The sequence below is a fragment of the Neovison vison genome, chromosome 3, assembly GCF_020171115.1.
Source record: "Neovison vison isolate M4711 chromosome 3, ASM_NN_V1, whole genome shotgun sequence".
NCBI classification, from domain to species: domain Eukaryota; kingdom Metazoa; phylum Chordata; class Mammalia; order Carnivora; family Mustelidae; genus Neogale; species Neogale vison.
Window position 1 is genome coordinate 160946173 of NC_058093.1, and position 24213 is coordinate 160970385.

The following is a 24213-nucleotide window of genomic DNA, read 5'->3' on the forward strand; positions in this document are numbered from 1 at the left end:
GCAGCTGCGATAGATCCATTGGTCACACAAACAGTCTTTTTTAAAAACAAAATAAAGGTACTTACACTCTGTCTTCTAAAACGCCATATTGGGGCGCCTGGGTGGCTCAGTGAGTTAAGTCGCTGCCTTCTGCTGGGGTCGTGATCCCAGAGTCCTCGGATCGGGTCCCTCCTCCGGCTCTCTGCTCAGCGGGGATCCTGCTTCTCGACCCTTCCCCTGCCTGCTTCTCTGCCTATTTGTGATCTCTGTCAAATAAATAAATAAAATCTTTAAAAATAAAATAAAATGTCATATCATTGGGGCGCCTGGGCGACTCAGTTGGCTAAGTGGCTTCCTTAGACTCGGGTCATGATTCCAGGGTTCTGGGATTGAGCCCCATTTGGGGCTTTCTGCTCAGTGAGGAGTCGGCTTCTCCCTCTCCCTCTCCCTCTCCCCACAATCCCCCATGCCCATATGCGCATGCAGTGCTCTCTCTTAAAATCTTTTTTTTTTTTTTTAAAGCAAGATTTATTGAGTGATAGCAAAGGGATAGTACAAAACTCCCCAGGAGGGAGGGGACTGAGAGTGTTGCCCTCAAATAAATAAAATCTTCAAAAAATAAAATAAAATAAAAATACCATATTATTGGAAGGCAGCTATGCTCACCACTATACCACCAACGCGAAAATACCATATTATTGAAAGGGCAAAATACCCCCAAGAAACACCTAAATTAAAATTTAAATGTAGGGGTTTTTAGGGCACTGAAAATACTCTATATGATATCATAACGATGGTAATCTTTTATCCTGAATCATGGAATGTACAACACTAAGAGTGAACCCTAAGGTAAACTAAGTGCTTTGGGTGATTATGATATGTCAATATGGGTTAATTCTTGGTTAAAGAAAAAAAAAGTACCATTCTGGTGAATGATGTTGATAATGCGGAGGCCGTGTGTTTGGCAGGGGAGGGAGAGTATTATGAGAAATCCCTGTATCTTCCTCTCAATTTTGCTTTATCCTCCTAAGACTGCTCTAAAAAAAAATACAGTCTTAAAAACTACTAAATGTAGGACAACAGTCACTGATAAAGAGAATAAATATTTATATTTTAAAAATATTTTGTTAAATGCATTTTTCTTTAAGGAAAAACTGTAAGGCTCTACCAGCTAGCCTGTTATTGCTTAATACCTTCTAGGTATTAGGTCAGAAAAGGAACTGATTTGCAAGATAACCTGATAGTTAGACAATCTTTAACATACTGTATTCACCAGACGCAGGAGCAGCCCCTTGACTTACCCAGCCCCCCATCAAACCTCCACGTGTAGTGAATTCACCTACGGAAAAGAAAAGGCTTTCCCCAAATATCTTTCAGTACTCCCGGGAGTTGCTCTGTGTGAGCGGTTGGCCGCGGGGACTAGTAGCTCTGTGGAGGCCTGCTTTAGGTCAGTTGAGATTATGGGCACTCTTCCTTGAAATCGTGAAAGATCAGTTTATAAAACCAGCCCATGTTTTGGAACAACTAGTAATTTTTGCTTCGAAGTAGTGAGCAATGGAGAAATTCTACCAAGTGTGAGGAAAAGGACAACATGACAACATACTGCTGTCTTTTCATGTTCTATGCATATGTCAGTGTATCTGTCCTTCAGAATGTGGTTTTTCTCTGGGGCCAAAGATTTAAAAATAAATAAATAAATAAAGATAACTATGTGTGACCCAGCAACTCAGGCTTTTAATGTTGATTTAGCAAACACTTAGGTGGAGTTTGTACAATATAAGGCATGTGTGTCAGACTTTCCCATCTGTAGAGCATTATATTAATTAAAGGTCACAACCACATCATTCCATACTTCAGGAATTTAGATAATGAGTCTCTTCTCGTTCCTTCTGTCTGCAACCGATTTTAATGTAGTCCTGTGATAAATGTTTAAGAGTACTTGCTTTCAGTGTTCTGATAAAAATGACTGTCAAAATGTGAACACTCCACATTTCCTACATATTCCATTAGTCATTATTGGAGGAAAAAATATGAATAATTTATTGGTGAAAGTTCAAATTAATCTGCTGACAACTTAAATCATGCTTAAGGGTTTCTAAGGGTATGGGGCCTTGCAGGAAAAAAAGACATGCTTTTTGTTAATGAGAAGAGTAACTCCTTGAAGGACCAAGAAAATAATTTTACTTCCTACAGAAAAAGGCAGCACACAATCATTTAATTCAGTTTCTCATATGGTGGTCATCTTGGGTAAACATTTTTTCCTTCATTATATTTATAACTACTGTTTTTTATTATACCAGTTTAGTGTAGATTCACCCATAGATATGTAAATAATGTAATATAATTTGCTTAAAATTGGATTTTAAATTATTTTTATTTTTTAATTAATTATTTAATAATTAAATAATTATTTAGTAATTAAATAATTATTTAATAATTAAATAATTTATTTATTATTATTATTTTAAAAAGATTTATTTATTTACCCCACAGACGGAGAACACAAGTAGGCAGAGAGGCAGGCAGAGAGAGACTGAGAAGCAGGCTCCCCGCTGAGCAGGGAGCCCCAAGTGAAGCTCCATCCCAGGACCTTGGGATCATGACCTGAGCTGAAGGCAGACGCTTAACCAACTGAGCCACCCAGGTGTCCCTTTATCACACATTTTAGATACAAGTCCTTTGTCAGGCATATGATCTGCAAGTACTTTCTCCCAGTCTGTGGCTTGTCTTTTCATCCTCTTAACAGGGTCTTTCTCAGAGCAAGCATTTTTAATTTTTATAAGGTCCAATTTAATGATTTTTTTAAATTTTCGGGATCACATCTTTGGTGTTATGTCAAAAACCTTTTTGTCTCCCTTCAGGTCATGAAGTTTTCTTCTACATTTTCATGTAAACATTTTATGGTCTTACATTTTATGCTTAGATCTCTAATCTCTTTTGAGTTAATTTTTATAAGGTGTGAAATTTAGGTTAAGTTCTTTTTAAAAAATTGCCTGTTATTGTCCAATTATTTCAGTATCCTTTGTTGAAAGGATTACTTTTCCTTCTCATCAATTTTTAAAAACTGCTCTCATGGAAGCAATGGCCTCTTTCCTAATCAAAGAAGAGTGGCCCATGGGCATTTAGGCGAGGTCGTGTTGACGGCAGAATGTGTGCCCCTACCAGCTGCTGGGAGGCTGGAGGAGGCCACCACCCTCTGGGGGACTGAAACGTGATCAGGGACAGCAGGAGCAGCCCTGACTCCTCTCTCTCCCTGCTCAGACAGCGTGAACGTGGTCTGTCCACACATACTTTTCCAAGCTGTGATAGAAAACAATTTTTTCAAGAATGCGTTCCATCTGTACTCCTTGAAATGAGAAGATAACACTGTTGTTTTAATTTTTGTTTTCCAAATGATTTTGCCTTATTACAAAAGTAATATATTCTCATTATAATCAATCTGGAAAATACAAAAACACCCCCCCCATTTCCCCCTCCTTCTCCTCGTCTCCCACCTTCTCCTCACGTACAGGAATGTGAACTTTAAAATGGCGGTCTACTTCTGTGAAAGAGCAGGACACATGAAAGGGGCTCAGGCAGATGGATAAATAGATAGAGGGGTTGAAGCAAGTATTGTAAAAGTTAACTTGTTTTATCTTAGTGGTAGAGACATGGGATTCTATATTTTTCTATTCTGGTCTGTAGTCTTGAAATGCTCCAGAAATGAAATGAATAAAAGGCCTCAAGCTGTTTACTTCCTGATGAAGACACACTGTACCTTCATGATCTGTATTATTAGATTTATACTGAATTGGGAGGTCAGGGGCAAGGTGTCCCCATCATCCCAGAGACGGTTGAGTGATTTTCTTTACTGTTGGAGAGGCACTGGTGCTTTTGTGAAATGACCTGAAAAATTGGAGAGTAGAGTCTGTCCTGAATGTTTGGGGAGGTGATGGATGGGAGACAGATGAGGTATTTTCTCTCTGTCTTTTTATAGGCATGCTAGCCCTTGCTATGGGTGACAGAATGAGTAAGTGACTCTATGGCAATTTTGGAAAATCTCCACATATGTTAAGATAGTAAGAGCGGGCAAGTGAAGTGATAGGCAGCTCTTAGCTCAGCAGCTCAGAATTGTCCTTCAGAGTTAACTCACAAATTGTAGAGAAAGTTCTCTAGCTTTGGTCTGCTGACAGGTCAGTGATATTTTAATATGTTCCCTTTACAGACATGGCCCCCATCTGCCACCTAATTAGACTCTGGAGATTTAATATCAAAGTGTAAATATTAATAGGTTCTAAAGAAGGACAAGCCTGTCTAAAAGGTGTAGCATTTTAAATTTGTATTTTATAGGGGTGTCCATGTATTAAAGTGAAGCAGAGAATTAGAGCAATCATCTCAAAGATTCAAGAAAAAAAATTACAAGACTTTAATTACCTGGACAGTTTAGGCCAAATCTATTTTTGGTACAAACTATTCAGTTACTACTTCATTTTGTGTAGACATGTACACGTACAGATATGTACACACAGGACTTTTTGGCTGTACCCCAACACACACTTTCATACATACACTTTGACTCCTTTGGGAAAACCAGAGCAATACTTTGGCTTGGAAAATTTAAAAAATGTTTTCTTTTTTCTCAATCTTTTCTCACCTTGGATAAGTCTCTGTGCTCCCTGCATCTCCCTCTCCTTGGCTATAGAATGTGGGGTTTGGACTTTATGAGCCTTAAGCTACATTTTATCTTCATGTTTTTAAATAAAACCCCTTATGAGCCCTCCTCCTTATTTATTTATTTATTTATGATGGGGAGAGAGAGAGCATGAGCAGGGGTGCAGGGCAGAGTGAGAGAGAGAATCTCAAAGTCTCCATTCCTAGTGGGGAGCCTGATTAGGGACTCCATCTCACGACCCTGAGATCATGAGCTGAAATCAAGAGATGGAGGCTTAACCAACTGAGTCAGTCAGGTGCACTTCTCCCTCCCTTTAAAAAAAAAAATAGATTTTTTTTTTTAGAGCAATTTTAGATTCATAGCAAAATTAAGTAGAATGGAAGATTTCCCATATACCCCCACTCCCACACATGCACTGCCGCCCCGTTTATCAACATCCCCCACCAGAGTGGGACATTCATTACAATTGATCAAACTGCATGGGCACATCATAATCACCCAAAGTCCTTAGCTCACCTTAGGGTTCACTCTTGGTGTTATACGTTCTGTGGGTTTTGACAAATGATATGTGTCCATCATCAAAGTATCATACAGAATATTTTCATTGCTCCAAAAATTGTCTGTGTTCTGCCTATTTATTCTGCTCTCTCCCCACCCAACCTAATCCTTGATGACCACTGATCTTTCACAGAGTTTCCAGTATGTTGTGTAGTTAGAATCATACAACATGTAGCCTTTTCAAACTGGTATAATGCAGTTAAGTATTTTTTTTTTTATGCCTTTAAGTTTTCTTCATAACTTTCCATGGCTTGATAGCTCTTTTTTTTTTTTTTTTAAGAGCTAAATAATAGTCCATTGTCTGGATGTACCAGCTTATTTATCCATTCACCTACTGACAGACATCTTGGTTGCTTCCAAGTTTTGGCAAGTATAAAGGAAGCTTCTGTAACTATCCGTGTGCAGGTTTTGGTGTGGACGTAGTTTTTAACTTCTTTGAGTAAATACCGAGGAGCGCAATTGCTGGATTGTATGTTAAGAGTATGTTTAGTTTTGTGAGGAACCACCAAACTGTCTTCCAGAGTGGCTCTGCTATTTTGCATTCCCACCAGCAATGAATGAGAGCTTCTGCCCTCCTGCTCTATAACCTGTCCAGGATTGGTATGACCACTGTTCCAGACTTGGGCCATTTGGATATGTGTGTAGTGGTATCTCATTTTAATTTGTATTTCTCTGATCATATGTGATGTAGAGCATCTTTTCATATGTTTATCTTCCATCGTGCATATTCTTAGGTGAGGTATCTGTTAAGTTCTTTGGTCCATTTTTTAATTAGGTTGTTTTCTTATTGTTGAGTTTAAGAGTTTATGGCGTGTCTTCTCCTTCTCTTGACATGTCTTTCACAGTGGAGAAGTTTTAAATTTTAATGCAGTCCAGCTTATCATTTATTTCTTTCATGGATAGTGCCATTGGTGTCATATCTAAAAAGTCATCACCATACGCAAGGTCATCAAGGTTTTCTCCTGCATTATCTTTCTAGGAGTTTCATGGCTTTGCATTTTACATTTAGGTCTATGACACATTTTGAATTAGTTATTGTGAGGAATATAAGGGCTGTGTCCAGACTCTTTTCTTTTCCTTCTCCTTCTTTTTGAGTGTGGATGTTCAGTTGTTTTAGTCCCATTTGTTGAAGACTAGTTGTTCTCCACTGTATTGACTTTGCTCCTTTGTCCATGATATGTTGACTCTATGAGGTCCTACTTTTGGGCTCCTGACTCTGTTCCTTTCATCTGTTTGTCTATTCTTCCACCAATAACACACTGTCTTGATTACTATAGTTTCACAGTAAGTCTTAAAGTCAGGTAGTTGAAATCAGTAGTCTTGAAGTCAGGTAGCATTGACCCTCCCACTTCATTCTTGTCCTTCAGTGTTGTATTGTCTATTCTGAGTTTTTTGCTTCTCCATATAAACTTTAGAATCACTTTGTCGGTATCCACAAAATAACTGGCTGGGATTTTGATTGAGGTTGCACTGAATCTCTACATCGGGTTGGGAAGAACTGATAGCTTGACAATATTTAGCCTTTCTGTCCATGAACTTGGAATACCTATCCATTTAGTTCTTCTTCGAATTTGTGCATCAGAGTAATTCTCCTCATATAGATCTTGTATATCTGTTATTAGATTTATACCTAAGTATTTCATTTTGGAGGTTCTAATATAAATAGTAACTTGTTATTGATTTCAAATTCCACTTGTTCATTTGCTGATAGATAGGAAAGCACTTGATTTTTGTGTATTAACCTCATATCCTGAAACAAATACAGGAGGTGGGATGCCTTTTCAATTTCAAACTAGAGGAAAAGAGATAGGGGAGTAATCAGATGAAGAAAATTTGAAGGGAGGATAGGAATAGGCAGAGTGGAAGAAGGGAATATTCTAGGAGTTGGAGTTATCTACTAAAGATGATGTAGGGCTTAGTAGAGGACTCAAGAAGAACGACAGAGTTCCTCACTGAGAGGAACTCAGGCTGAAAAACAAAATGGTATTTACAGTGGAATACCAGTGAAAAACTGGTATTTTCACCAGTGGAAAAAAACAGGCACCATAACTTTCATTTATGATTATTTTCAACTAAGCCAACATAGAAAAGGGGTTTATAAGCAGGTTTCATGGGAACCATCATATAGCTTATTTGAAAAGACAGAATATTCTCAAAGTAATGTTTCCCCCAGATGTTTAGCCAAACATCTAAATTGGAGGTATGGTGACAGATATATCATTTTTAGGTGAGTATGTGTTGTTGATACTAAAACATTTTTAATGTAATTTTCAGATACCGCTCCTTATATTGTATTTTGGTGGTTATCCATTTAGCAATAACTGACAATTATGTACTGAGCATCTCTTAGGTGATAGGAATATGAAATAACATGATAAATGAAACATGATCATGACCATGAAGAATCTTTCAGCCAGAGGAATATATTAAGAAGTGAAGAGGAAATTGTGTTTCGGGGTGATGAGTACTGTGGTGGGATAGGCACTGAGGGCCTGGGAACCTTCAGGAAGCTTCACACCCAATGCTGGATGCTTCAGGAATAAAAGAGCTTGGCTGAGGCAACCTGGCTAGGAACAGCTGGCTGGGAGAGGAATTCCAGGTGGTGCAAAGGCCCCAAGACACAAACTACGTAAAATTGCTTGCCAAAACCAATACCCAAATATTTATTCTATTCTATGTTGCCTTGCATTTTTTAAGACCAGCAGTTGGTGACAGAATGGGAGAAGATATTTGCAAACTACATATCAGATAAAGGACTAGTGTCCAAAATCTATAAAGAACTTAACAAACTCAACACCCAAAGAACAAATAATCCAATCAAGAAATGGGCAGAGGACATGAACAGACGTTTCTGCAAAGAAGACATCCAGATGGCCAACAGACACATGAAAAAGTGCTCCATATCACTCGGCATCAGGGAAATACAAATCAAAACCACAATGAGATATCACCTCATACCAGTCAGAATGGCTAAAATCAACAAGTCAGGAAATGACAGATGCTGGCGAGGATGCGGAGAAAGGGGAACCCTCCTACACTGTTGGTGGGAATGCAAGCTGGTGCAACCGCTCTGGAAAACAGCATGGAGGTTCCTCAAAATGTTGAAAATAGAACTGCCCTATGACCCAGCAATTGCACTACTGGGAATTTACCCTAAAGATACAAACGTAGTGATCCAAAGGGGCACGTGCACCCGAATGTTTATAGCAGCAATGTCCACAATAGCCAAACTATGGAAAGAACCTAGATGTCCATCAACAGATGAATGGATCTAGAAGATGTGGTATATATACACAATGGAATACTATGCAGCCATCAAAAGAAACGAAATCTTGCCATTTGCGACAACATGGATGGAACTAGAGCGTATCATGCTTAGCGAAATAAGTCAAGCAGAGAAAGACAACTATCATGTGATCTCCCTGATATGAGGAAGTGGTGATGCAACATGGGGGCTTAAGTGGGTAGGAGAAGAATCCATGAAACAAGATGGGATAGGGAGGGAGACAAACCATAAGTGACTCTTAATCTCACGAAACAAACTGTGGGTTGCTGGGGGGAGGGGGGTTGGGAGAAGGGGGGTAGAGTTATGGACATTGGGGAGGGTATGTGCTTTTGGGTAAATTGGAAGGGGAGATGAACCATGAGAGACTATGGACTCTGAAAAACAATCTGAGGGGTTTGAAGTGGCGGGGGGGTGGGAGGTTGGGGTACCAGGTGGTGGGTATTATAGAGGGCACAGCTTGCATGGAGCACTGGGTGTGGTGAAAAAATAATGAATACTGTTTTTCTGAAAATAAATAAATTGGAAAAAAAAAAAAAAAGACCAGCAGTTGGGATGATTGCTTTTGTATTTGTCCTCTATGTAAAGTTTTGTGTCATAACTAGCATAATTATAAAATTGTAATATCAATATATCTAGGAGTTGCATTTGTTATTCATTGGCTTAAATTATTACACACCCCCCACTTTTGATTATAATTAGAATCTATTTAAATTTTGAATGGTCATAAACCAGTAAGTTGTTATAATTTATGAATGTGTTAGGCAGAAAAAAGGAGACATCTATTTATTATTAAAATATTTTAGAAATCCCACAAAGATCACTGAAGAAGATATTTTGTCAGAGGGAAAGGATTTGGAGTGAATTTTTAACATTCTTATTAGCTTCTCCAAAGTGGGTTTTTTTTTTTTTAAACCCTTGGGCATTTTTTATAAGCCAATATTCATCTCCCAAGCAAGGTTGTTAGAAAACTTTCAATATGATAGTCCTAAACTTAAGGATTCTGGCAATGCTTGACATCATAAACACATATATATTTTAAGGAATAGAACTTTTCTATAAATATTCACTCTGGATGATACTCTTCTTGGGAGTGTTTTTTATTTCAACTCAAATAAATTTGACATTGGTTTATCTATCTTTCGTTTATGAAATAGGAGATATAAGTGGTTTCAGATGTGTTGGGAATTCTTACTATTCTTCAACTCTTATTTAAACATCATCTAGAGACTATTTGTAACTGGAGACTTTTCCACTCTAAGACAGTTTAAATTGTGTTTTGTTTTTTTTTCCCCCACACAGATTCATTGTTTGGAAGCAGTCTGGGGCTTTTTAGAGAAATGCCTATGAGTTCCGTGGTCATGTATTTCATATTAAATTAGCCATTTTCTCTGACCTGTGGCCTGGGTGTGTGATGCTATGAGCAAATGGAGAACAGTATTTTAAATACAGTCAAACTGCATTTGCCAGTTACAGGATCTGCTAAGGGATCTTGCACAATATTGGATGCCAGAGTTTATTATTGGTTGAAGGAATACCACCGTGAGTTTTTGTTTGTTTGTTTGTTTTAAAGATTTTATTTATTTGACAGAGAGAGATCACAAGTAGGCAGAGAGGCAAGCAGAGAGAGAGAGAAGAGGAAGCAGGCTCCCTGACGAGCAGAGAGCCTGATGCGGGACTCGATCCCAGGATCTGACCTGAGCTGAAGGCAGAGGCTTAAACCACTGAGCCACCCAGGCGCCCCTATTTGTTTGTTTTGAGAGGAATTCTGAATTCCTAGATTCTCTGCATAAGAGAGTTATGTTTCATGAGCAATGTGTTATTTATGTCTGTACATTTTTACAATGCCTCTCGGGTTTCAGTTTGATGACGTAACTGTCATAAAGGAGCATTTGGAATAATATTGCTTGAAGTCATTCCATTGATCTATTTGAACTGAAATCCCATCTCCTTTTCTGTTTGCTACGTAAAGTGGAGGCAAATATTTGAGCTGTCAGTGGAGGACATTGAACCACTTGGTTTCAGGGGATTGAATGGTATGTACTGTTAGTAAAAGAAATTATTTGCAAAAATGATTTCAGTACAGAAGCGAAAAAAACTACCAAGTTACTAACTTGGTGTTTTAGACGTGAATTACTAAGTGGCCGAATATGGAAAGGTCATACCAGAGAATTACAGCCGAGAGCAAAACTCTATTTGCTTTAGACCAAATGTAGCCGGAAAAGTTGTTTTAGGAATATTCGCCAAGGCTTACCTGGAGTTGATGATTCCAAACCTTTTCTCCATTGTGATGTCCCTGATGTTCCCCTGTGCGATAGGTTCCCCTGGAAAAGCCCAGATATGGGAGAAATTCTCAGTATTTTTTCACGTGATTAATTGCATCAACTATTAATATTTATTGGCGTCCTGGCACACTGGATTGCCAGGCAGGACAGACACAGTTCTCACAGATCCAAAGTAAAGGAATAAGAAAGACATAGGACATGCTTGAGTTTACTCTTACCATACCTAAGAAAAGAAAATAATTTTAAAATTTGGACACTATATCTTTTGCAGTGAATATAATATAACAGGCCTCATGCTTGATCGCTGCACGGCAGTCTGTTCTGCCGGCACGTCTGATGCCTGCTGGCCTGGAAGACTGGCTGGGGAGAACATCCAGCCATCATGAGTTCTCCAGATTTCATTGTTACTGTTGGGACGTGAAATTCAAGGCCTGAATTAATTGCAACATACCCATTTTATTGGAGTGAGCTGTTCACTGAAAGCACTATTGATTATGTTTCTAAGAGAAATGCTTTGATGGAATTTTGAAACCTATACATCTATTTCCATTAGGACTTTAAATCACTTGTCATTTTTATGGAGGTGACAGTGACCCATCTGGGCATATAATTTGATGAATTATGGATAAGAATAATGGAATGTACTTCATTTACATCAATTAGGAGTTTTTAGAATCTCTGATTGGGTATCATTACTGGAGAGTCTGGAGAATTAGAACTTGGGCATATTTAAATAAATATTATATGCTAAGAATCATACTTGGGCAGGCTTTTCATCTTTGTTAGACCTTGGACAAGGATTGTTTTTCTTTGTCAGCTAAGATACTGTGTAAAAGTTGTAAAGGCATGTTCACATGCAATGACATGAATCCCAAGATCAACAAAATGGAGAAGGTGAAGACATAGAGAAGGGCATTTCTCAAGTTTTTCTTTAGCAGAGAAATAGTCAAACAACAAAAAACATTTGAAGAATATTTTGACAAAGAAAATTACTTAAAGTGGAAGAGTATCATTTTTGTCTTAAGAACAGCTGAGTTAAGTATTTTCCTTTAAGGCGGATTCAAATTTTACAGAAGCAGAGAGCAATAAATCAAGGTAATGATATATAGAAGAAGTAATGTCAGCTCTATTTCTTTTTTCCTTATGAAACATCTCTTAGGGCAAAAATTAGACTTTTGATGAGACAGAAGCAAAGACAAAAGGAAATACTTGTGTAGATAAAATGGTAAGTGATGTTGTCAGGTAGTTTAATGGACAGTGTAGAGACATGTAGTACCAACTTTTTTAATCTATTAAAATTTATTTATGTAACATTTATAAATAATAAATAAGTAATAAATAAAATTTATATAAATTTAATATATTCTATATGAAATGTATTTATATTTTCTTTATATTATAAAATAATATATTTTATTATATTGATAAAATTTATATTGATAAAATTTATTAAAATTTCTATATTCCATACCTAGGTACTAAGTTTTAGGGTGCATGATTTCTTAAAAAAAAAAAAAATCAATGACTTTTCAACTTACTGAGAAGAGTGACTCTAATAGAAACCATTTATAAGGGAAAAAACAGCATTTTCTTCAATCTCCACTTCTGCAAAAAAGTTTAAAAATAAAAAGAAATAAAAAATTATAAAATAGCTGAGTACCCATGTATTCCCATGAATTCCCTAATACCCCTTACTAGTTAAATAAGGTCATAAGACTAGTTATGGTCAATGAGTTGTGAGTTGAAGTACAATTGATGAGGGGCACTGTGAGGTCAAAGCATTTATTAACAGGGGTGTGACTCTCCAGGTCTCTCCCTCCCCTTTTTGGTGACCCAGAAGCCATGCGTTCTGGCTGGCATAGTTGTATTAGACCGAGTCCCCAGACTGCCACTTTGAGGGGAACTGTTCTGCAGAGCCTCTAGACTCATGGCATTTTCATCTTTGTTAGACCTAGAAGAAGGATTTTCTATGAGCCTCCAGACTCATGGCAGACTTGCTCTGTGCTAACCCACAGGAGAGCTCATTGTTACTGGTTTTGCAGCACAGCTAATTCTATGCTAATAAACAGCCAACCTTTGACATTCCATTGCAACTGCCATCAGATATCCCCGGGATGAAACTCCTAAGCACGTTGACTTTGTTCCCCTCCATTCTTCAGTTCTTTCCCTTTTACCTTAAACACGGGTTTTCCATCTCGATCTCTTCTAAATAAACTTTTCCCATATTATGAAGTGTATACTTTTAGCCCAATATTTTAGCTGGACAGAGAAAGAGTGCTAGATGGCAGTAGGTCGTGTTTATTAAATATGACCTTTGAAACTGCAGATGAACCTGTCGAGGGCAACATGACATCAAGAGAGGCAGCCCCCCGGGTAACATCAGTGGTTAGCGCTCCCATGACTCCTATTGTCTAGATGATGGTGCTGGGATGGTAATACTTGACATCAGCTAACATCTCTATGGCACTCACCATGTACTAGTCGGTGGTCTAAATGTTAACTCATGTTAACATTATTTCATTTATAATTAGTGATTTCCTCCTTCATTTCTACAATCTGACTTCTACTCATTGTAAATACCCACCTTATTCCTACTTCGTGATACCCCTTCCCAACACCTCCAGAAAAAATTGTTACTCCTGAGCTTCCTTACCACTTGGCACATATTTGTATTAAAGAACTTACAAGGGGCCCCTGGGTAGCTTAGTCGGTTAAGGATCAGACTTTTGCTTTGGGCTCAGGTCACTGTCTCAGAGTGTGGGATAGAGACACCCCCCAACCCACTGGGCTCCGCTCCTTCAGCAGGGAGTCTGCTTCTCCTCTGCCTCTGCTCCTCCCCCTGCTCACACTCTAGTACACTCACTCTTTCTCTCTCTCTCAAATAAATAAAAGGAAGAAAGAAAAAGAGAAAGAAAGAACTTATAACACTATAGTATAATAATTTGTTGTGTCTGGATCATCACATACGTTACAAGGGCTGTTTCTTGTAAAGCTTATACGTTGTCTGTAACATCAATAAATGTACAGTGAATGGTTGAATAAATAAATGAACAAATGAGTTAGATACATGATTAAAATTATTTGAGATTTTTTTGTTTCTTATGCTCAAGAGAGAACCGCTAAATAAGAACCTGGAAAAATTTATGGTAAAAACAAAAGATGTTTACAGCTTGAGAATAACTCTGAAAATGTATTTAAAATTTCTGGGCTTCATCTTCAAACCACGTTTTAATCAGATGCCTTCTTTGGCCTGGATACTCAGATGTCACCCAAGAGGTAAAGTGCATTAAAAGGATTTATTTTCAAGGAAAATGCCTAGAAAACGCCATTTCAGACCACTGGGGACAGGGCAGAAATGGCTTAGGGATCCTGTAAGGGTCCAAGCAGCTAATTTTTTTCACGATCAGGAGACATTAGACCTCTTTATGTAACTTAAAGGCAATGCTGTAGAAGCATAAAACCTAATAGCAAAAGAAAAGTGCTCCTTGGTGCTTCTGTATGGATTAATAGTTTACATTAGGATTATTGACGATTTAACCAGAGAGAAATGAATAATGCAACTGAACGTTCCCTTTGTAAATTAGAGCCTTCGGATAACTGAATCCATTGAAACTTTGACATGATTTTTATTGGAACAGGTTAAATTCAGGGTCATTGATGGGTCCTTTCAAGTAAAAGGGTTATCTTAGGAAATAACTTCCCACCTTTTCTTTTTAAAAAGATTTTATTGATCTATTCATATGTCAGAGAGAGAGGGAGAGAGTGCACAAGCAGGAGGAATGGCAGGCAGAGGGAGAAGCAGGCTCCCTGTAAAACAAGGAACCCATCCCAGGACCCTGGGATTGTGACCTGTGACCTAAGCCAAAGGCAGATGCTTAACTGACTGAATCACCAAGCACTCTCTTCCCAAAGTTTCTTACTGTAATGTCAACTTGAGCAGCATTAAGCCTTTGTGACCCTAAAGTCTAAGAAGGAAACAAAAATCACGTTTTTATTGCTCCATTCAGAAATATTAGGAGTAACGGGCCTTTTTGAGCCCTCGCTGTGTGCCAGGACACAGGCAGTGCCAGGTACGTTGCTAACTCCATACCATTTTACCATATTAATTCCTCGCAGTGTCCTTTTGAGAGTTATTCCATTATTTCCATTTTACAGATGAAGAAACTAAGGCACAGAGAGGTTAAATCAATTGCCTGAGTCACAATGTTGCACAGTTATTAGGTGGCACCAAAGTCCTGTACTTAACCCATACAGCACACAGGTTTCTCCCGAATGGGGATGTGGTCCTCTACTCTTTTCACTGTTTCTGAGGCTAAGGGGACAAGTGGGACTAGTACAGGGCTCATTCCTCTGAGCACTTTTCCATCAGACACTGTTTTTCTCCTTGGTCTACTATGATTGGTCAGGAGGCTGGAGGGCATATCTTTTCCCCAGAACACTTTGCTACCCACAACTCCAATTTGGGTTGTGACCTACTGTTGGGAAATGAGGACTTTATGTAAACTACCTACTCTCCCTGCTATTCAGAGAACTACATTGTCCAGATATCTCATAGATCAATTTTTTCATGAGTCTCCGTGTGATAACATTTTTAAAGGGACCACATGTTTTGGCTAATGTGACAAACATTAGACAAAAAGAAGAAAAGAAAGAAAGCCAGAGTCTGGCTTTCATTTAGGTTTAGTGAGTATCTGGAACTCTTTCCCAAAAGTGCTTTCAGCACAAGTGGTTGGATCATATATTTTTTTCAATAGCTCTCAGGTATGTACAAAGAACTATATTATTATATGAATTTCATCTTTGTGGTGAATGTAAGTGAGTAAAGAGCTCTGGAACTACCAGAGTACAGATTTGTGCCAGTAACAATGAAAATAACAAATAATCTAATTTAAAATGGGCTGAAGAGCTGAAGACATAAACACATGTCTCCAAAGAAGACATTCAGATGGCCAACAGAGGCCTGAAAAGATGCTTAGTATCACTCATCATCAGAGAAATGCAAATCAAAACTACAAAAGGTATCTCCTCACACCTGTCAGAATAGCTAAAATCAAAAAGATAAGAAACAACAAGTATTGGTGACGATGTAGAGAAAAAGGGACCTTTGTCCACTGTTGGTGGGAATGCAAACTGGAGCAGCCACTGCGGAAAACAATATGGAGCTTCCTCAAAAAGTTAAAATTAAAACTATCCTACGATCTAGTAATCACACTACTGGGTATCTACCCCCAAAATACAAAAACATTAATTCAAATGGACACATGCACCCTTATGTTGATTGCAGCATTATCTATAATAATCAAGATAGAGAAGCAGCCCAGTCCATCAATAGATGGAACGGGTAAAGATGTGTTTTTGTGATAAGCACTGGGTGGGTGATATACTCAACTAATGAATTGTTGAACACTACATCGAATACTAAAGATGTACTATATGTTGGCTAATTGAACATAATAATAAAAAATTAAAAATAAAAAGAAGATGTGTTATACATACAATATTATACATAATGGAATATGTTGTATATATAATGGAATGTTACATATGATGGAATATTACTTAGCGATAAAAAATGACATCTTGATAATTTGCAACAACATGGTTGGAGTTAGAGAGTATAATGCTACAATAATTAAGTCAATCAGAGAAAGACAAATACCATATGATTTCGCTCGTATGTGGGATTTAAGAAACAAAACAAATGAGCCAAGGGAAAAGGAGAGTCACACAAACCAAGAAACAGACTCTTAACAATAGAGAACTGCTGGTTACCAGAGGGAAGGTGTTGGGGGAGGGGCATGGTGAAACAGGTGATGGGGATTACTCATCACTTGTTGTGGTGAGTATCAGATATTGTATGAAAGAGCTAAATCACAATCTTGTACACCTGAAACTAATATGACACTATGTTAACTATACTGCAATTAAAAAAAGAACTTAATAAAAGAATAATAAAAAAATAAGATTATGTTTAGCAACTGAATTTTGATAATATTTATACAATTTACAAAGTACTTTTATAATATGTTGTAGAAACAGTTTGTGATGTACACAGAGCGAGCCTTCTTATTAATTCCTATTTTATAGATGAGGAAACAGATGAAGAAATCTCATTATATTACAGGACTTGACAGAGACAGCTGAGCACTCACCTTTTGAGTCCTGGCTGAAATCTCATAGCTCCAATATTCCAGCCCTTGACTTTCCTAACCCCCCTGCGACCCAGCTCTGTGGCTGGTCTCCCGAGGAGGCGGGGAGAATCAGAGGGTAAGAGGGCTACGTAATGCCATCATGAGTTATTGAAAATTTATGTGTGGGAAGCGTAATGGACTTCACAGCTCCGGGTTTGGTTGCTGACAGGTTCTACTTACTGACGGAGGGTTTCAGATTTTCCTGTGTCTCTGCCTCTCTCTGTCTCTTCCTTTCTGGAATTGACTTGCTACAGCAACGTATGATTCATTCACTAAATATTTACAGCTCTCTAACCCACTTGCCTGGGGAATTTTCTTCCCCTGATGCCAACCTGGCCCTGCTGGATTCTCACGGTAAATTCTGAGAGGAGGAATGATAGCTTTGGGTATATTTTTGGCAATTCAGTACTGCCTGGCTCCTTTGCTGACTTAATTGGCATTTTAATTGGGAGCAAAAATTTACGTTATTGTACACATGTTATAAGGAAGGCATTATGCAAGGTATTTGGGGTGAGCAGGAAATGAAAATGCAGTAAAACTTTCCTGAAGGGCTTTTTAGTCTAGTAAAGTCATTTCTAGGTCTAAAAATCGTGTGCTGACTCATTTTTTTTTCCTCTCTGAAGCAATATAGATTATCCAGTGCTCAAAGACACAGTGCATGTATTCATTTATTTAATAAATACTGGGTGGCTGTTATGTGATCAGGCAACATCCTGCCAATGCCAGCCGGGGGGATGGAGCCCAAGACCGCTTATCCCCTCTCTTTTACAAATGGGAGAAATGATTTTAAAAGAAACATAAAAATAAATAAAATGGTACGAGTTATATTATGCATGAGGAGGCAATAAAGGAAAACAAAACAAAACAAAACAAAAACAAAACCCAAGCCAAACCCCACAAAAAGAACTCAACAAGGGGCTAAGACATGGAAAAGCAGACTTGAAGAGGAGATTTTTTTTTTTTTTAAGATTTTATTTATTTATTTGGCAGACAGAGAGAGAGATCACAAGTAGGCAAAGAGGCAGGCAGAGAGGGAGGGGTAGGCAGGCTCCCCACTGAGCAGAGAGCTGGATGCAGGGCTCCATCCCAGGACCCTGAGATTATGACCTGAGCTGAAGGCAGAGGCTTAACCCACTGAGCCACCCAGGCGCCCCAGAGAGGAGATATCTTTAAGCAGAATGTTCAGGAAAGGTGTCTCATAGCAGGTGACATTTAAACTGAGACATAGTGGGGACAGGAGCTCGTCTTGGGAAAAGAGGGGAGGGGAGGACATCCTGGGGAAGAACGTAATCAAACACGAACTCAAACCAGCAAAAGCAGAATGGAAGTTTGGCTGCGTGAGCAGGAAGTCCAGGGAGCGATTACATATCGGGCATGGCCAGAGTCAAAGCCTCAAATGACACAGGCCACCCCGGTCCTGTTCTCCACCTCATGCCTCTGCTCTCCGGAGTCTGTATGTTTTAAAAAGATGACTCTTACTGCTCTGGGGAGAATGGGTTATAAGGTGTAAGACTTAAACTTCAGTAATTACTTCAGAAACTTCTGTAGCAATCTGGATGGGATAAGACAGTGGCTAGTATTAAGGAGACAGCAGCTAGATAGAAGTAGACAGACAGAAGGCATTTCATTTTGGGGGGAGGGTATGGTAAAGCCAGTAGGGTTTACCAACAGGAAGTGAGAGAAAGGAAGGAGTAAAACACGATTCTGAGTTTTTGAATTTGAGTACTGGATGTCATTTGTGAAGATGGAGGATTATATGTGGGAAGATTTGCAGAGGGATGGTTTGGGGAGGGAAAGTCAGGAGCTCTGTCTTGGCCATGTGAAGTCTGAGCTGCCCGAGAAGCACTCAGATGGAGGTATCAAGAGCCCTGTGGTCCGTGGGAGTGTGAAGCCCAGAAGAGCAGCTTGGTGACAAGGTACACTTTTAGGGTCCTCGGCATGCTGCCACCGGCAAGGACACAACTGTGTGGGGAATGGGTTGTGGTGAGAGATAGGGTCCAGGGCAGGGTCCTGAGAAACATCTACGAGAAGGTTGAGAGTGGATTGAGAAGGGGCGGTGAGGAAGTGGGGAGACCAGGAGAACGCCACAATGCGGACGCCAAGAAAGTATGTGGTCTCATGGAGTCGGGGATGGACTTGGTCAAAAGCTCCCAGAAGGGAAGGGCAATGGATATGGGGACAAACACGTGGGCTTTGACAACTAACTCTAGCAGTTGAACGTGGACTCGAATCTTGCAATGCTGAAAGGCACAGACAAGTTCATAGCTAGAAGGGACAATACTCTCTTGTGGGGCTGTGATCCTCTGGAACCACTTTCAAAACCATTAACATTTATTACTGCTTTTCCCGCAATGTCTCTATGTGGGGTGGCAGGGCAAAAACCGTTATTACCATTTCACAGATATAGAAGTAGAGGTTTAGTGTGGCAAAATTTTATAGCTGTGCACCCCCAAATTCCTGCCGTCCCAGGCTGGACCATGTTTCTCGGTCTCTGGTTTCTGTCCTTGCCGGTTCCACGGCCATATGTCTTGTTCTCGACATTGGATTAGAGCGGAAGTGAGGATGAGTCCCTTTCCCGCCAGACTCTTACAGAGCGGGTGGGATTTTCCCATATTCTCTTTCCCTTTCCAAGAGCAAGAAGCAGAGGACTTTGATGCCCTCATGGATGGAAGAATTTGAAAGCTGGAAGAGTTGGGATCTCTGAATCACCGTGGGAGGGAAGGCTGCCTGCTCCCGAGGAATGCCGATAGCGAACTGTGACGAGCAAGTAGCAATATTTCATTAACAGTGAAGTTTTGGTGTTTGTTCTACAGCTAGTCTTATCTTAACTAATGGATCTGGGAATATTAAGTGTCTTGTAGAACCTTCCATAGTAAGTTGTGGTGACGTCATCACAAGAACCTAGATAACCCCTTGTTAAGTCTGCTGACGGTCTCCACTGCCCGGGGTACCATGGGATATAGGGACAGAGGATGCTCCGTATAGGAAACTCTAAATAGTTGCACCAAATGCTCATCTGAAAAATAATGTTTCAGATTTTTGAAATAGATGAAACGAAGGGACCCATCCTGGGATCCTTCTCCATCTGTGATGTAATACAAAATAGCCTCTATTAGCTGCATAATGTCGTGGTTTTTGTGGTCTGAAACTGAAATGCACTCCTAAGAGTAAGCCACCAACAATGTGCATAACATTTTATCCCAGATGGCTCTGTCCTTTGCCAATTTTTTGTGGAAGTCAACAGCTTGTCTGGGAGAATGCCTAAATACCCTTCCCAGGTCAAAGTTCTTCTCCCGTAACAGCACACTCATGTGTTTTGCTCTAAGAAGAGGACAGCACGGTAAGGAGAGAATCATTCTAGACTAAAGTATAATTAGTCTTTTCTATAAAAAAGGGGGAAAATCCCCATTCTAACAAACGTATTCAATTTCATTATTCAAGGGATGATGATCCCCATTCATGGATAATGATCAAGAATTTCTTGTTACCAGGTTTGGGGTTAGTATTATTTCTGACGATTTCTTCTGAAACAATTGCCAGTCTTTGGAGGAAATGATACCAAAAACTTCCATGAGTGGCTCGTCATTTTCAAAAACAGTTTCCCTGTTCACTAGTCTCGGTCCGGAACAGCGGTTTCCTGCTCTCCCTTGCACCCAGCAGAGAACCATTGCTGTCTTGAACCGGGTACTAGGAAAAGAAGTTGGAGATTTTCCTTTCAACTCGAACTAACTTGTCACGGGTTTTCTGTGGTAGATTTGGTGACTTGCGGGACATCCTAACAGAAGAGGGAGTGGGTTGGTGCACAGAGTGCAGCAGAAGAGTAAATGTGGTGTCCTGGGGCAACTTCGAGAAATGTCCCGCCCAGTCCTATAGAGACACATGCTAGTAGTTTCTCCTCCATGCCTCATTCCTCTGCGGTTATGGCTTCTTTTAAGTGCAATGCTGCCTCTTCTGTTCGTTGTATGAGGCAGTTTTCCCTTTGCATGAAGAGAGGTCACAGGCAATGGGCAGTCTATAAGCCACTCCTCCCTCCCTAAGGGATGGGGGAGACTGAGGCAGAGCCTCTTGGATCTTGGGTGTGTGGGGGTGTGTCTCTGAGGTTAGAAATGGAAGCATGGAGTATGGGGAGTTTGTTGGAACAGAAGTTCCCACATCAGAGAGGGTCTAGGCAAGTGAGGTCCCAAAACCTGAAAAGAATCAGAATGAAGCGGAGATCAAAGATGGGCACTGAAGTTAACTGTGTGGAGTCAAGTGCTCATGAAAGAGGGTTGCCTCCATTTTGACCCCAAGCTTTCTAGTTGGGTTCTTCTTTCCAACTTGTCTCTTGGCTCAGGAGGAAGACCCTAAGAGCAAAGCATTGCCTAGTGGGCACAGAGACTGCCCCCTCAGCGGTAAGGGCTGCCCTGAGCCAGCAAGACCCCGCCCATGCTGGAGTCTAAGGCCTTGATGGATCTGACCTTCACTGCCCACCTGTGCGGACCCACCCACCTTTGCCCCCCCACCCCCTTCCTTATATAGACCTGGAAGCATTTTTGGACCCTTCCAGTTAAGTCTTTGAGACACTAGCCGCTGTTTTCCCGTGTCAGCTCCCCTGAAAGAAGTTCCTTTCTTGTCTCACCACACTTGTCTCTGCCTTTGGATTCTGTCAGCGGGGAGCCAGCCCAGCCTGGTCTGTCTGAGCCCCTGCGCTCCAGCTACACTCAGAAGGAAAAATCGATATAAACAGAGTAGGACCCAGATCTAAGCCACTGCTTAATTACCAAAATTTGCTCTTGCTAATTATTTTTTTTGAATGATAGTTCCTTAAAATAATTTCTTAGAGTTCCTAATTCTCTTTAAACCTTTCTAGTCTTAAATTACTTTTAGTGTGTGTGTGTGTGTTTGTGTGTGTGTGTGTGTGTGTGTGTGTGTGTTGTGTAGATATATCTCCATATGGGGAGATCTTGCAGGGTTCCAGTATGAGACTCCAAAAAGCATTCTCTCTGCTGCAAAAGGGGGCAGGATTTGCTCTGATGTCCTTGCTTCCTTCTCTGGGCGGTGGGATCACTCTGGGCAGCTGGAAAGCAAAGCACTGGGGCGTTGGGAATGTGCATCCAGCTGGTAGCCGAACTGAAATTCCGATCAAAGGCATGCTTGCTGCTGTTCAAGAAGCCCCAGGAAACTGGTGGAGGAAGATCTGCAACAGAGAGATTACAAAGCCCTAGGTGAGGTAGCACTAGAGATTTTGAGATTAAGATTTGAGATTCTTTTGCTGGAGGTGGTATCCAGGAAAGATATGCAATGAAAAGATCAAAGTTGTTGTTGTTGTTGTTTTTAATCAGTTTAATTCTCTTATCTCTGGATGGCTACCATGAGGAATAAAAAATTGTTTTATTTAACTTAAGGGGAAAAAAAAAACCCACAACAAAACCTCTAGCAGTTACTTCCAATAGTTTGCCTGAAAAAGCTCATTAACCAATGGTACCTGACATCCCAGAGCACAAGTAGAGGCTGACTTCAAAGCTCAGGGTTATGGACAGCTTGGGCTCACAGGCAAGTGGGGGATGGGGGAAAGGGAGGGGACTTGAAGGGGTTTCTGAAGAGAATTTCTAAGAAAAGAAAGAAAGATAATAGGAAACTGCTGGAGGCACAGGATCAAATCCAAGTGCCCAGGAGGGAAGCTGGGAAAGTTGGTCTCCTAGCCAACCACCTGCCCCTCCCTTGGTTTTTGAAACTATTTACAGTCAAGTTTAATTCAATTTTACTAGGATTTAGGTTAGTGGTGGTGGTGGGGGGGCGAGGGGGTTAGTTGTATAGGGGTCTAATTTTACTTTTTGGAGTGACCATTATCAATACAATAAACACAAATAGCCTGGATTTACAGAAGAGGTCTGTGAGAACAATTGTGGAAGAGACACAAGTTGACTCTCTAGGGTATTTTTTTCTCTTCAAAATGATACTTAAATGATATTCCTAGTATCTCTTAAGTGAATGCTGTTTTCCTCAAGATTATCCTTTATTCAGTGCTTGAATGTTTATATTTCCTTAAGTAAATACAACACTTACAGTAAACGAAGTAAAAAAAAAATTGGTTGAGTCTGAAAGAACATGTTTAGGAAAAGAAGACCCCCCCCTTTTTTTAAAATAAGATTTTATTTATTTGAAAGTCTCAGAGAAATGGGGCAGGCTCCCCACTGAGCAGGGAGATCTGAGTGGGGCTTGATGCTAGGACCCTGAGATCAGGACCTGAGCCTAAGGCAGATCCTTAACCAATGAGCCACCCAGGCACCCCACGAAAGAACCCTAATAAAAAAGAAAGTAATGGTCTCATCAGTTCCTTCCTTCTTCAGATTATTGATGTGACTGTCTGAGTCTTGTATTGTACCCCTTCCCTGTTAATTAGAGACCACCCCTGAGGAAGATGGTGTTGACTCCTTAGTTTTCTAGTCCCAAAGATGCATTCAATCTGCATCACCAATGATGACAAGTCTAGCAAACAGATTTTTTTTTCTTTCATCTTCTCCTGGTATTTTGTTCTGAAAACTGGAGTTTTAGCCAATGTGAAGTTTATCTACAGGTGATTACTTACCACGGCCCAGGCCTTTGAACAGATTAAACCTGAGGAATCCTTATGGCTGTGGTTTGGAGCTTGCTGTTTCCCTTCATTCAGAAAATCCTGGCTGAGGAACAAGAGGGTACACAGAAGAAGAATTTGGCTTTCAATGAAGCTTCTGGTCTGTAGTTCATTGGATGCATGGAGAAACTTTAGCTTTTATTTAATTCTACCAGACCCAGAGTTTAGTTTGAGTGCACACAAAAAAGTAGAGAATGTGTTGGCCAAGAATAAATGTCTTCTAATAATATCAGCTGCTGTTTCTTGTTGGGCTTCAGGCTTCATGTAGGAATATTCAGAACTTCTTTTTTTTTTTTTTAATATTTTATTTATTTGTTTGACAGAGAGAGATCGCAAGTAGGCAGAGGCAGGCAGAGAGAGAGAGAGAGGAAGAAGCAGGCTCCCCGCTGAGCAGAGAGCCCGATGCGGGACTCGATCCCCGGACGCGAGATCATGACCTGAGCCGAAGGCAGCGGCCCAACCCACTGAGCCACCCAGGCGCCCAGAACTTCTGACAGTAAATGATTTCCATAATGAAATCCTTCATTTAAGGATGTGGTAAACTGGCTTTTAGTTTGCAGCGTACTATTTTTTTTTTAATTTCAATACATATGATTCTTTGCATTTATGAAATGAATTATGATGATTCTACCACAAATGCTGAATGAGGTAGT

At 39.9% G+C, this 24213-nt stretch overlaps 1 long non-coding RNA gene across 2 annotated transcripts; it reads right to left on the reverse strand.

Annotated features, from left to right (window-relative positions):
• Window positions 1-210: 210 nt before the first annotated feature.
• LOC122901932 lies at window positions 211-17174 on the reverse strand. 2 transcript variants are annotated; one of them, XR_006383710.1, is made up of 4 exons: window positions 16909-17174; window positions 12295-12361; window positions 10726-10795; window positions 211-245 (listed from the first exon to the last, which is right to left on the reverse strand). It is a non-coding gene; the product is annotated as an uncharacterized LOC122901932 (long non-coding RNA). The 2 variants fall into 2 exon arrangements; XR_006383709.1 differs by lacking the exon at window positions 12295-12361.
• Between the last annotated feature and the right edge of the window lie 7039 nt (window positions 17175-24213).